Genomic DNA, 11,273 nt, shown 5'->3' on the forward strand with positions numbered 1-11,273 from the left:
CCCTTGGTAGACCAGGCTGGCCTCGAACTCACAGAGATCCGCCTGCCTCTGCCTCCCGAGTGCTGGGATTACAGGCGTGCGCCACCACCGCCCGGCTGCAAATCCCTTTTTAAATAATGTCTTTGTGTGGTTTAATTATTAGGGCAATTGTGGACTCATAAAAAAGTTTGTCAATGTTACTTTTGTTTCAAATGGTGTAACTTTTTGCAGAGTATTGATATTAGTTCTTCTTTAAAGTCTTGTATAAATCTGCAAAGAATCCATCTCATCCTGGGCTTTTTTTTGGGGGGGGGTATTTTTGCTGATTGTTTCTATTTTTTTAAGCAGTTGTAGGTCAATTTAATTTTCTTATCTGGTCTTGATTTAATTTGGGTGCCATGTTTCTACCTCGGTTTAGGATATTTTGTATATTGATACAACTTTTAGGATATATTTTTATATTGCATTATATGTTACTCCTACCTCTGATCAAAATACTTATAGATTGTTTGCATTTTGAGGTCACTGTCCTCATTTGTTGCACATTTATTTATAAATTATTTAATATTCTGACATGAAGTTTGACTCTTTAAGTTATCCTGATATTAATTATAGTTCAATAGTTGTTCATGTTTGTTGTACATATAGTCAGATCTTCAGATATATAGAGGTTTTTCAGATATATAGAGATTGTATTCTCTCTAGATAGGGAATCTTTAACCACGTCACAGATCTGTAGAACATAGTCAGATCTTCAGATATATAGAGGTTTTTCAGATATATAGAGATTGTATTCTCTCTAGATAGGGAATCTTTAACCACGTCACAGATCTGTAGAACATGGCATTTAAATAACTTAGTGTTTTGTTGACATGAGCCATGACTGCTTCTGACAGAGCCAATCTATTCCTGAGAGAATGTTGAGCACCAAAATACACTCCACTTGGATCTCATTTTCTTCTTGTAAAAACTGGCCTTTGGGCAAGGAACTGACAATACTTCAACCACTGGCAAGTTACGTGATATCCAGAAATGGTTAAGCAGGACTGTGAAACCTTACCAAGACAGGATAAGCCAGTTTTGAAAAATTTCCTGCCTCTGAAAATGGTCTGTCAATTATGCTGGGCCATAGCCAAAATTGGTTGCTTCAACCATACAAAATGAGACTTTGGGTGAATGATCAGGTAGCTAATGCTTCGTCATACATTGCTCACTTGGGAAGCTACTTGATTGTACTTCCTGCCTGCTCAAGTAACATTATCTCCTTTTTAAGGCCTCCGATATGGTTAAACATTAGAAAGTTGTAGTTGTCCTCTTATGATCTAGCTGAGCCATTTCTATAAGACTTAGACTCCTTAGGATAGAATGCTTATTAAAACATTTAGAATATGTTCCTTGCTTAATATTGTTTATGCTGATTGTAATTCTAATCTTAAACTTAAACTTGCTATCTGTTCCTAGTGTATATTGTTTTGTATTGGGTTTGAAACTCTCTTACTTAAACAAAAGGGAGAGATGTGATGGGGGCTCTTTCCACTCCTTCAGCCCATAGCCTTTAAGTAACTAGCCCACTTGGTCATGATCTCTTTTGCTTAAAAAAAACCCCAGACAACAAATGGCACCCACAAGGACAACTGTATACACATAAATCCTGACAGAGCTTGGGAAGTAATTCTAGATAAAAAAGAATATAGTTAAACATGGCTTCTCAATAACAGCATTTTCTCAGGTAGGCACTGTTTACTAGAGGCAAGTGCATCTCACTTAAGAGAGGTTTCCTAAGTCAGCTTTTGCTGTAAAACCTTGCAGATCCTTTAAGAGGCCCTGCCATGAAACATTTAAATGGTGTTGATGAAAAGCTGACTGCATGCTTTTTAGTTTTAAGCCATAGCAGGAAAAAAAGCTGTACCATTTTTAAATGCCGGCTTTCTGGGTAGTAGAGCCAGTGCAAACTCTGACTCTTTCAGGCATGATGTCTAGCTACAGAGCACTTGAGTGTGGTGTGTGAGCAGATGGCTCCAGCTTGCTTGGTAGCAGTGACCTTGAAACACCATAGAGTTGTAGCAATAAATGTGGCTATAGCTGCTACCTCTGCCATGAGGCTGGAATCTCAGAAAGCTAAGGAATGGGCTGGATCCAGCCATCAAAGCCATGGCTTTAATCCTCTCCATATTGCTTAGCAAATTAAAGACTCACATGTTCAGAAAAAGATATACAGTAAAGATAGTTGAAAATGAAAAAAAAAAACACTCTAAATGGTTTACTGTGCTTAAAAGTATATGTAGGCTTGGGAGAAAAAGAAAAATAGAGGGAGTTGGGCAGTGGTGGCACATGCCTTTAATGCCAGCACTTGGGAAGCAGAGGCAGGTGAATCTCTGTGAATTCCAGGACATATAAAGGGATATTAATAATTAGTGATTGCTAGCTCCTGTTATTTTAGTTTTTGTTGTTGGTGATGTTATTGTGTGCATTGTTCTCTTCTTTGATATTTGCTTCTTTGTGATTGTCTATTGTCTGTGTTTATGTGGATGTAGCTAACTTCCTTGGTTTGGAGTTTTCCTTCTAATACTTTGCGTAGAGCTTGGTTGGTAGCTAGGTATTTGATAAATCTGATTTTGTCATGAAACATCTTGTTTTGTCATTCTATGGTGACTGAAAGTTTTGCTGGGTATAGTATTTTGGGATGGCATCCATGATCCTCTTAATGTCTGCATAATGCTTGACTAGGACCTTCTGACATTCATTGTTTTCATTCAGAAGTCAGGTGTAATTCTGATGGTTCTTTATTTATATGTTACTTGGTCTTTCTCTTTTGCAGCTCTTAATATTCTTTATTTTGTATGTTTAGTGTTTTGATTATTATGTGGCAAGGGGACTTTTTAAATCCAGGCTATTTGGTGTTCTGTAAGGTTCTTGTATCTTCTTAGGCATATCTTTCTTTAGGTTTTAAAAAGTTTTCTTCTATGATTTTGTTGAATACATTTTCTGTGCTTTGGAGTTAAAATTCTTCCCCTTCTTCTATCCCTATTATTCTTAGGTTGGGTCTTTTTATGACATCTCATATTTCCTGCATATTTTGTTTTAAGCTTTTGTTAGATTTAATGTTTTAATAGACTGATGAGTCTATTTCCTTTATTTTAACTTCTGCCCTTGAGATTCTCTGTTCAACCTTTTGTGTCCTGCTGTTTCAGCTTGCATTTGTGATTCCTGATTGTTTTCTCATATTTTCCACTTCCAGAATTCCCTTAGTTTGTATTTTCTTTATTGTCTCTCTCTCTCTTTTTTTTTTTTTTTTGATTTTTCGAGACAGGGTTTCTCCATAGCTTTTGGTTCTTGTCCTGGAACTAGCTCTTGTAGACCAGGATGGCCTTGAGCTCACAGAGATCCACCTGTTCTTTAAAGTTTTGAATTATTTCTTTCATCTGTTTGATTGCTTTTTCCTTGCTCTATATAAGGGATTTGTTGATATCTTCTAATTTTTTGTTTGTCTTTTCCTCCATTTTTTTGAAGAAATTTTTCATTTCTTTTTTAAGTTCATAACACTTTCTCCTAAAGTATTTTTTAGGTTATTTTCTTCTGCTTCATCTATATTGGAGTGTTCAAATATAGCTGTTGTAAAACCAATAGTTTTCATTGGTGTCATGTTGCTCTTTGTAGTGTTAGGTGTGTTCTTACCTTGTCTACTCATCTTTTCTCCTGGATGGAGTTAAGGTCTATGCCCCTGAGGATCAATCTTCCTTGTGCCAGTGGATCCAAGGCTCAGATGGTGGTTCCTTGTGGTGCAGTCATGGCTACAGTTAAAGTCACTCAGGAGATCACTTGGATTTCAGTGTTCCTGCAGGTCACTTGGAGCTCCTAGTGGTCACTCTGAAATACCGGTGGTCATTCTTGCCTGCTTGCACAGTGATCACTGGTTCAGTTCAGCCCTGTTTTTGAAGAGGTCCCTGGCTCAGACCTGGTATTGCAGAGATATCTTCCTGGGGCCTGCTCCATTGGCAGCCACTCTGTTGTACCTGCCCCTGTGGACATTGCTGTCTCTGGCAAAGGTCATTGGCTCAGGTCAGTTGGAGGTCAGTAGCTTGGGCTTGTTCCTGCAGATATCCCTGGCTGGGGCCTGCTCCTGATGAGGTCAATGGCTCAGACCTGCTCCCTCATACATGCTCCTCCTGTTGAGGTGTCTTGCCTAGGGCCTGCTTTGGTGGTGGTCACTGGTTGATGCTGGTTTATCCCTGCTCCAGCATAGATCGCTGGCTTGGCTGGTTCCCATTGTTTTCGCTGGATTCAGCTTGGTCCCACAGAGGTCCCTGGCTTGGGATTGATCCCACAGAGGTCTCTGACTCAGAACTGATCCCTTTACAGTCAGTCCTTTGTACTTGCTCCTGCTGGAAGTTGCTTGTATGGGCCTGCCCCAGTGGAGATAACTGGCTCACATCTGCTTCCACAGAGGTCTCTGATGAGGCCTAGACTTATAGCGGTCTCTAGATTGGTCTTGTTCCCTCACTGGTTGCTCCATTGTACCTGCTTCTGTGGAGGTTTCTGTCTCAGGCATGCTCTGGCAGATGTCCTTGTCTTAGGCCTACTTCTGCAGAGCTCACTAGCTTGAACCCATTCCCCCAGAGGTCTCTGGTTCAGCCCATCTCTCTTGGGGGTTGCTGCCTCAAATCTGCTGTTTTCCCCATTCTTATTTCTTACTATTATTGTGGTTTCTAATTTTCTGAGACTGAATAATTATGGTATTAAAGTAATTTAAAAACATTTCTTTCATTATTTTTAACACATACTTATTAAACATTTTTGGCATGCCATTTATTATGTTATTATAATATCACATAAAAAGTGTATTTCAGGAGTTGGAACTCAAAATTAATCTGTTAAAGACAGTAAGAACTCACACTTCTAGATGAATTTTAAATTGATCCAAATTGTACTTATTCACTACTATATAGTGTAAATTGATTGTGTTCCTATATATGAGGATTATGATTTATTATTAATGAGACAAGATACATTTACAATGCAATTTAATGTAAAGATCTCCAAGTAGTATGCATCACTAAAATAAGTATGATCTTCAGAACAATATTTTTTGATACACAAGAGTAGTTTGCCTCAATTTATAGTTGAAGAAAGCAAGGTTACATATGCTGTCTAGCTTCATATCTCAAACAATCAGTAAAACATTATACAGGATTTTCATGTTACATTTCTTCTCACTTGGATTACTTCTTTAACACTCAATATGCACCACTCTAGGCAGGATCAACTTTGCTCTCAAATTAAACAGTGTTAAGTGCATTTGATTTCGGTTAACTCAACCATTAGCACTCCTGCAAAGTTAGTTTTATTTAGAAAGAATAAAATTTCTATAGAAGTAGCTCATACCTCAACTACTGACAAAGATATGAAACAGGATTGTCTTATCTTGCCAAGACAAGGTAGGATAATTCTAAGAAAGTTTCTTGCATTTGATAATGGCATGTCAGTTATGTTAGGCCTTAGCCAAAGTTGGTTGACTCAACATTGCGAACGAGAATTTGGGTGATTGCCCAGGTAGTCAGTTGTCTCTGTCATTTTTGGCACATTTTGGATATTTCTCATTTGTTAAGTAACATTTATTCCCTTCTCAGATCTTTGACGGAGTTGAAGATTATATAATTCTAATTACTCTCTACATTATTTAGACTCCTTAAAATAGAGTGTCTGGTAAAACTTTTGTTCTCAATATTGTTTGTTACATTTATTATTTGTTATTATTGTTTATAGTTGTAGTTAGTGTAGTTCTGTCTTATTTAGACAAAAAAGGGGAGATGTAGAGAGAGCTCGCCCTTTGGGGGCGGGACAGCCTCGGGCAAATGTTTATAAATTGGGGTGCACAGACGCTGGGTTCCCCTTCCTGTTTCCTGTTTCTGGGCATCGCGGGAAGTTCGGTTGCGTGAGTGTGCTATTTATATTAAAGTTGTATCATCTTATACCAATTGGCCTGTATTAATTCGATCCACCTTCATTTAGTACTACTCAGTGGTAAAAAACAATGACTTCTCAAATTTTGCATGTAAATGGATGGAAATAGAAAATACTATCCTGAGTGAGGTAACCCAAACCCAAAAAAATGAACATGGGATGTACTCACTCATAATTGGTTTCTAGCTACAAATAAAGGTCAGTAAATCTATATTTTGATATCCTAAAGAAGCTAAATAAGAAGGTGAACACAAAGAAAAACATATAGCTATCCTCCTGGGTAGGGGAAGTAGACAAGATTGCCAGGCAAAAAATCAGGATCTTAAGGGTGGGGTGGGGGGGGGTAAGGGGAGAAGGGGAGAAAAAAGTGAGAAGGGTAGGATGGGGAGAACTTGGGGCAACAGGATGATTGCGATACAGAAAGGTTGGATAGGGGAGCAAGGAAGCACATATTTTAATTAAGGGATCCATCTTAGGGTTGGCAAGAGACTGGAACCTAGAGGGGCTCCCAGGTGCCCAAGGCGAGGTCTGCAATTAGTTCCTGGGGCAGCTGAGGATAGGGAACCTGAAATGATCCTATCCTATAGCCATACTGATGAATATTTTGCATATCACCATAGAACCTTCATCTGGCGATGGATGGAGATAGAGACAGAGACCCACACTGGAACACTGGACTGAGCTCCCAAAGTCCCAATGAGGAACAGAAGGAGGGAGAAGATGAGCAAGGAAGTCAGGACCAAGAGGGGTGCACCCACCCATGGAGACAGTGGGGCTGATCTATTGGGAGCTCACCAAGGCCAGCTGGATTGTGACTGAAAAAGCAGGGGATAAATCCGGACTCTCTGAATATGGTGGACAATGAGGGTTGCTGAGAAGCCAAGGACAATGGCACTGGGTTTTGATCCTACTTCTTGTTCTGGCTTTGTGGGGGCCTAGCCAGTTTGGATGTTCACCTTCCTAGACCAGGATGGAGGGGGGAGGACTTTGGACTTTCCACAGGGCAGGGAACCCTGACTGCTCTTCAGACTTGAGAGGGAGGGGGAGAGGAGTGGGGGAGGGCAGGAGGAGTGGGAGGCTGGGAGGAGGCGGAATTTTTTTTTCTCAATAATAAAAAAAAAGAAATAGAAAATAGGCACACACACTAGCATGTATTTCTTCTTTGCCAAAATGTGTTACATGTATGGTCAATAATATGTGTATTATAATGCATGTTTTATATGGTATATAAAAATGATTGCTTCCAGCTTTGAATGTGTGAATAAAAGTTTCCTTCCTAAGAGAAATATGATAATCTTGTCATCCTTATTCCACCCTGTGTTACCATATACATTGTAAGTATTGGAAAATGTGTTAAGGATGATTTGCATGAAAAAAGTTGTTTGTGTTCACAGTACTTTAACTGTATTTTCAAGGCTAGAAAATTCAGTACATCTCATAGTGTTTCTATTAAATAATTATTTTTAAATATTAGCAAAGGCCAATAGAACAAAGAGAAAGATGTAACCTGCATTTAGGAAAACACATATTCTTAAAAAATTGGACACAGATACTTGGTTAAATTTATTGTCCAAATTCCACAAATCTGTAAAGTGTAATGAAAAATCTTAGATAATCTATGGTGAGGTGTTTAAAGAATGAAATTTAGTTCTAACTAAAAGATTAAACTGAGTATCTGAAGGGAATTTTGGGAAATATTCAGCTATAAGAACCAAGAATGAGTCATTCAGGTGCAAAAGTAAATTGGTTTCTTCTGATTAGAATAAGAGAGCTAGGGGAATTTGTTCTGCTGATGAGCAGGCACATAACATAGTGGGGACTGGAGTGCTACCTCCTCCCACCTTCAGCCTCTTTCTTTCTACATAAACTGGGAGAGAAAAACAGAAAAAAAACTGTATAACAAACAGTAAGAGGAAATAGAGCAAGGGTGTTCTAGATGATTAGGAAAGTTGAAAATGCAAAAGGAGTAACTGTGTCCCTATTATACTCTGGGGACTGTGTGGAGGAAATTACTTACAGAGAACATACTCATATATCTTTACACATGGTTGGTTATCTTGGCATTCCCAAGTCCCTGTTATACAATTGGACTCAGAGGTTGTTTTGATTAGAAATTTCCTTCCATATACAGCATGTCATTTTGCAGAAAGAACTAAGTTTTGATTCACATAGATCTCAGTTCGTAGCACAACCAAGTCTTGTGAGGATAGGCTCCTACATATCTTTTAAACTCATGTGCATGAGTTTTTTTCTCATTCTTATTTGAATGAAAAAAACTATCATATTCCAAAAGCATTATATTGACAGAAAAATTACAACTCATACAAATGCTTTCTTGCAGAAAATGTTAAATGTCATCTAAAACATTTCTGTCTATCTCTTCAATTATATTATTTTCTCTTCAGTAGATTTTGTCTCATTTTTATGTGTGTCTTTTTTGTTCATCCTCAAATCTCACGTTTGTTCACATATGGAGGCAAGAGGTAAACATTAGCTTTATTTCTCACTTAAACTCAACATTACTTTTTGAGACATGTTCTTCTAATGAATATGCAGCTCACTTATGTGTCCAGGCTTGCTGGACAGTGAGCTCCATGAAGATGCATATATCAATTTCACCCAGAAGGCTATAAGTTAAAGATGGATACCTGTAATTTGACATGGGTTATGGGTAAATGAACTTGTGTCTTCAGGCTTTAACAGAAAACATTTTACATACAGAGGTACCTCCATAACTCCATGCTTTTATTTAAAAGTAACAGTTCCTTTCTTCTGTGAAGACCAACTTCTTGGATTTCATATTTCAAATACTTAATGTTGCTCATCAGCAGTTTTCTTTGATAAGCCCAAAATAATAATTGTTAATTCTTACTAAATTATGTGTGGTGTCTCCTATAGACACAATTAGCTGAGTATAACCCAAACTGGTACAGCATCACCTCCTGAGATTTTCCTCCTATGCAAAAGTCTCTGCTTCAGTTAGGCATGTTGGGACTTACTTTTCTCAAAGTTATTATTTGTTTTATTTAAAAGATATAACAGAAAAATAAAATTCCGTATTTATCCTTTAAAATTTAAAAACAGATGTATACTTTATGTTGAAAACAAGATTTATTTCTTATCCCTATGTTTAAGTCCTCTGCATTTTCATCAGGGTTAATCTCAGAGTTTATATCTCTAGATACAAGAAAGAGATAAGTTTTTCAAGATAATATTAAGACTAAAAATATTACTGGCAAGGAACTTCCAGAAAATCTGGGATACTATGAAAAGACCAAAATATAAATAATAGCAATAGAAGGAGAAGAATCCCATATCAAAGGATCAGAAAATATTTTTTTCAAAATCAAAGAATAAAAATTTCTAAACTAAAAAAGAAGATGCCTATGAAGATAGAAGAAACATACAAAACATTTTAGTAGGATATTGCTTCTTCATTCCTGGCCACCCAGACCTGAAATAATTGCAGAGAAACTATATTAATTATGATACTGCTTGGCTTCATACTAACTAACTTTTATCTGAAATTAACTCATTCCTATTATTTTTGATTTTACTTAAAGATTCATGGTTTACCAGTAAGGTTCTTGGTTGTCTGTCTCTTTGGCATCTACATGGTGTCCCTTTGACTTCACCTACTTTCCTCTATCTCTGCTAGGAATTTCTACCTTGTTCTATTCTTCACTGCCATAGGCACAATGCAGCTTCTGTACTAACCAATGGTAATAAGACATAGTCAGCGCTGATCCCTGTGAGCTCTGTGGAGACCAATACTTGGTGGACATAAGAGTTAAGACAACAGTGGCCCTGTGACCATGGACCCCCCACTCCCTAAAACCTCCATGTGGGAGAAAAGTCAGGGCCCCCTCCCAAGGTGCTTTCAGCATTCCTAGCACCAGCAGGGAGCTGGTCTGCTAGAAAGACATATACCCAGCCCCCAACACAGTGTTCCCTGTGGGCTCTGTGGAGACCAATGCTTGATGGACATAAGATCAGCCAGCAGGGAACTTATTTGCTAGACAGCCATCTAACCCACCCACAACACATTGTTCCCTTCCAGCTCTGTGGAGACCAATTCTTGGTGGACATAAGAGACATAAGTGTTGAAGGAAGAGATGGGAAGGAGCCAATACAGTTTCTCCTCCAGCATTCTGAAAAGCAACATGGTAATACCAGAACCTAGAAGACACAAAACAATAAGACTTGGTCATCTTAACCCAGAAGATATAGAAGAAAATGATGTTAAGTATTACTTAATGACAATGAAAATGAAAAGGTAAGATGAGACTTCGTCAACTAGCAGGTATAGACCCAGCAGAAATTACAGTGCCTTTTACTACTGAGGAATAAAAAAGTTATGGGAAGACAATGAAACATAGCAAAGAGCTTGTGCTAATTTTTTGGGAGAAATTAATAGCAACTATCCCAAAAGTGGTAGACTTAACCTCATAAAAAGAACTTCTTGGATTCTTCCTAGTATTGTATGTGATGCTCCAATAACTAGAGCCCATACATTTTATACTGATGCAAATAAATCAGGGAAAGCAGGTTACAAGTCAGATGAATTGAGTAAGGCGGAACAAAGCCCTTATAATTCTGTCTAGAAGGCAGAATTATATGCCATTCTTATGGTGCTAAGGGATTTTAAAGAACCTCTTAATATAGTTATAGATTCACAATATGCAGAAAGAGTTATCGTGCATATTGAAACCACTGAATTTATACCAGATGACAAAGAGTTGACATCATTGTTTATCCAGGTACAAGACATAATCAAGAATAGGCTTTGCCCGATGTACATAACACACATCCGGTCCCATACAGTTCTGCCTGGTCCTCTAGCACAAAGTAATGCTGAGATTGATCAATTATTGATTGGAAGCATGTTGCAGGCCTCAGAATTTCATAAAAAGCATCATGTCAATAGTAAAGTTCTGTAGTAGGAGCTGTGGGCTGTGTTCCTGCCACCCCAGCTCCTGGCTGCCTGCTAGCTTTACCTGAAATAACAACACACAAACTGTATTCTATTAAACACTGCCTGGCCCATTATATCTAGCCTCTTCTCGCACCAGGACTAGCCCATTTCTAATAATGTGTATAGCACCCCAAGGTGCGCTTACCGGGAAGATTCTAGCCTACGTCCATCCTGGGTTGGAGCTTCATCACATGTGCCCGGGAGAGAGGAGCATGGCCTCTGCTCCAGAGAGCAGAGCTATCGAGTCTGAGCTCACTTCCTCTTCCTCCCAGCATTCTGTTCTGCCTACTCCACCCACCTAAGGGATGGCCTATCAAAATGGGCCAAGGCAGTTTGTTTATTACCAATGACCTTCCTC

This window comes from Microtus ochrogaster, unplaced genomic scaffold, assembly GCF_000317375.1.
Source record: "Microtus ochrogaster isolate Prairie Vole_2 unplaced genomic scaffold, MicOch1.0 UNK39, whole genome shotgun sequence".
In the NCBI taxonomy this organism is placed as follows: domain Eukaryota; kingdom Metazoa; phylum Chordata; class Mammalia; order Rodentia; family Cricetidae; genus Microtus; species Microtus ochrogaster.